Here is a 3,636-nt window from a genome sequence, read left to right as displayed (position 1 = left end):
AAAGAAGATGGTGGGGAAAAAAAAAGAACCGGTCTTTTTTTTTTTTTTTGTCCCTTTTCCCGATCCGGCAATGATCCTTCCGCAGGTTCCCCTACGGAAACCTTGTTACGACTTTTACTTCCTCTAGACAGTCAAGTTCGGGCGACTTCCCGGCACCGCCAGGGACTCGGGTCGAGAGCCCCCGGCGTGCAGGTCCGACGACCTCGCTGGGCCGTCCGATCGGTAGTAGCGACGGGCGGTGTGTACAAAGGGCAGGGACTCAATCGGTGCTGGCTGGTGACCCGCGCCTACTGGGAATTCCTCGTTCGTGGGGAAGAATCTCAATCCCCAGTCCCAATCACGAGCGTGGGTTTCACAGGATTACCTCGGCCTCTCGGCTTAGGTGACGACGCCCGCTGACCCGCTCAGTGTAGCACGCGTGCGGCCCCGGACATCTAAGGGCATCACAGACCTGTTATAGCTCCATCTCACGTGGCTTCCGAACCACTTGTCCCTCTAAGAAGCTCGCACGCCGACCGCCAGAGGGCCGCGTAGCTAGTTAGCATGTCGGGGCCTCGCCCGTTATCGGAATTAACCAGACAGATCGCTCCACCGACTAAGAACGGCCATGCACCACCACCCACAAAATCGAGAAAGAGCTCTCAATCTGTCAATCCTTCCTGTGTCCGGACCGGGTGAGGTTCCCCGCGTTGAGTCGAATTAAGCCGCAGGCTCCACTCCTGGTGGTGCCCTTCCGTCAATTCCTTTAAGTTTCAGCTTTGCAACCATACTCCCCCCGGAACCCAAAGACTTCGGTTTCCCGGGAGCTGCCCGGCGGGTCATTTGCTATGGGTCGACGCCGCCGGATCGCTAGTCGGCATCGTTTACGGTCGGAACTACGACGGTATCTGATCGTCTTCGAACCTCCGACTTTCGTTCTTGATTAATGAAAACATTCTTGGCAAATGCCTTCGCTTCTGCGCGTCTTGCGCCGGTCCAAGAATTTCACCTCTAGCGGCGCAGTACGAATGCCCCCGGCCGTCCCTCTCAATCATGGCCCCGGTCCACAGAAAAACCCACAAAATAGGACCGCGGTCCTATTCCATTATTCCTAGCTTCAGTGATGCGGGCGGCAAAGGCCTGCTTTGAACACTCTCCTTTTTTCAAAGTAAACGCCTCGGACCCCGCGGGACACTCAGCCAAGAGCATCGAGGGGGCGCCGAAAGCCACAGGGCGCGGTCGGGGCCCCCCGCGTTTTTGCCGCGGTGCGGCGCCTCGCGGCGCGACCGCGGCGGAGGGGCCCCCGCCCGAGATCCAACTACGAGCGTTTTAACTGCAGCAACTTTAGGGTACGCTATTGGAGCTGGAATTACCGCGGCTGCTGGCACCAGACTTGCCCTCCAATGGCTCCTCGTTAAAGGGCTTAAAGTGTACTCATTTCGGTCGCGGCTCCTCACCAGAGGCCCGCACCGCTATTTATCGTCACTACCTCCCCGAGTCGGGAGTGGGTAATTTGCGCGCCTGCTGCCTTCCTTGGATGTGGTAGCCGTTTCTCAGGCTCCCTCTCCGGAATCGAACCCTGATTCCCCGTTACCCGTCGTCACCACGGTAGGCGCGTAGCCTACCGTCGACAGTTGATAGAGCAGACATTCGAATGAGACGTCGCCGCCGCGGGGGGCCAGCGATCGGCTCGAGGTTATCCAGAGTCACCAAAGCTTGCACGGTCGGGGGTCCCCCCCCGCCGCCGCCGCCCCCCCGGCAAAACCCCGCCCCAGCGAAAAGACGAACCGGATACCGCGACCCGGTATGCCCCGTGAGACGGAGAGAGCCCGGGGGGCGCGCGGGAGGGAGTTCCCCCTCGTGGGTTTTTCGGTCCTGATAAATGCACGCGTCCCCCCCGGAGGGGTTCGGCGCTCGTTTGCATGTATTAGCTCTAGGATTGCCACAGTTATCCAAGTAACGGGAGGAGCGATCAAAGGAACCATAACTGATTTACTGAGCCATTCGCAGTTTCACTGTACCTCGGCCGTGTGTACTTAGACATGCATGGCTTAATCTTTGAGACAAGCATATCCTACTGGCAGGATCAACCAGGTAGCCCAGCCAGCCGTGCCGGGGGAGGGGGCCCCCGGAGGCATTAGGGCGATGCGCCCGCGCCGAGCCGCCCCGGCGGGGGGCAAAGATGGGAGGGTGGAGAGGCGGGGGAGAGGGTAGGGGTGGGCATGGGGGTGGCGACGGGGCTGCCGCGCAGTCCGTCAGTCCGCCCGCACGCACGCCCGCCCGCCCGCCCGCCCGCCGTTCCCCCGGGTCCGGAGAGTTTGAGAAACACAGTGCTTGTCGCGGCCCGCGCCGCGCCGAGACGAGGCGAGGCCGCGTGGTAAGGCCTCTGGGACAGACGGGGCCGTTGGGTCTCGCTACCGATGGGTCGTGGGGGGGCTTCCCCTCCTCTCTACTGGGCAGGAGAGGGGCAGATGGGTAGCCCCACAACCGTGTTCGCGTGGAAGGAGGAACCGTCGGCCCGAACGCCGGATCGACTTTGACGGCCGACCAGGCCGGCCGGGGCCCTCCGAAGGGCGGGTCGGGATTGCCGATCGGTCGGTGGGAAACCTGGTTTTGCAAACCTGGGAGGGCGGCGCAGGTGCACGCACCCCCGGAGGAGCCCCCACAGCCCACCCCTGTCACACGGGTACGATCTCCGAGGGGTTACGGGGTCGGTGGAGCTCCCGTTTGCAGGACAGCGTTTCCGAAATTGGGTGGAGCACAGCCTGGAGTTGTCTGGGGACCGAGGCCCACACCGAAGGGGTCGGACGAACCCTGACCACCTGATCCTCCTCCACCACCACCACCACCACCACCACCACCACCACCACCACACTTACACCAACTCCCCGGGACCTCCGGAACCTCCGGGACCTCCTGGACGAATCCCCACTCATACCCAGTAGACACCAGCTCCATCTCCGGGAGCTCCTGGCCCTCTCATACCGAGGAAACAAACAAACAAACAGACAGACAGACAGACAGACAGACAGACAGACACCAGCTCCAGCTCCAGCTCCATCTCCGGGAGCTCCTGGCCCTCTCATACCGAGGAAACAAACCCCAGCTCCAGCTCCAGCTCCAGCTCCATCTCCGGGAGCTCCTGGCCCTCTCATACCGAGGAAACAAACCCCAGCTCCAGCTCCAGCTCCAGCTCCAGCTCCAGCTCCAGCTCCATCTCCGGGAGCTCCTGGCCCTCTCATACCGAGGAAACAAACCCCAGCTCCAGCTCCAGCTCCAGCTCCAGCTCCAGCTCCAGCTCCATCTCCGGGAGCTCCTGGCCCTCTCATACCGAGGAAACAAACCCCAGCTCCAGCTCCAGCTCCAGCTCCAGCTCCAGCTCCAGCTCCAGCTCCATCTCCGGGAGCTCCTGGCCCTCTCATACCGAGGAAACAAACCCCAGCTCCAGCTCCAGCTCCAGCTCCAGCTCCATCTCCGGGAGCTCCTGGCCCTCTCATACCGAGGAAACAAACCCCAGCTCCAGCTCCAGCTCCAGCTCCAGCTCCAGCTCCATCTCCGGGAGCTACTGGCCCTCTCATACCGAGGAAACAAACCCCAGCTCCAGCTCCAGCTCCAGCTCCAGCTCCAGCTCCAGCTCCATCTCCGGGAGCTCCTGGC

General features: G+C 62.0%; 1 pseudogene; it reads right to left on the bottom strand.

Annotated features, from left to right (window-relative positions):
• Window positions 1-68: 68 nt before the first annotated feature.
• Window positions 69-2,076, bottom strand: LOC146312445 (18S ribosomal RNA; annotated as a pseudogene).
• Between the last annotated feature and the right edge of the window lie 1,560 nt (window positions 2,077-3,636).

Source organism: Lutjanus erythropterus, chromosome 17, assembly GCF_056507025.1.
Source record: "Lutjanus erythropterus isolate fLutEry1 chromosome 17, fLutEry1.hap2, whole genome shotgun sequence".
Taxonomy (NCBI): domain Eukaryota; kingdom Metazoa; phylum Chordata; class Actinopteri; order Lutjaniformes; family Lutjanidae; genus Lutjanus; species Lutjanus erythropterus.
Note: the sequence above shows the minus strand (reverse complement) of the source record. Positions and strands in the feature narration are given on the sequence as shown.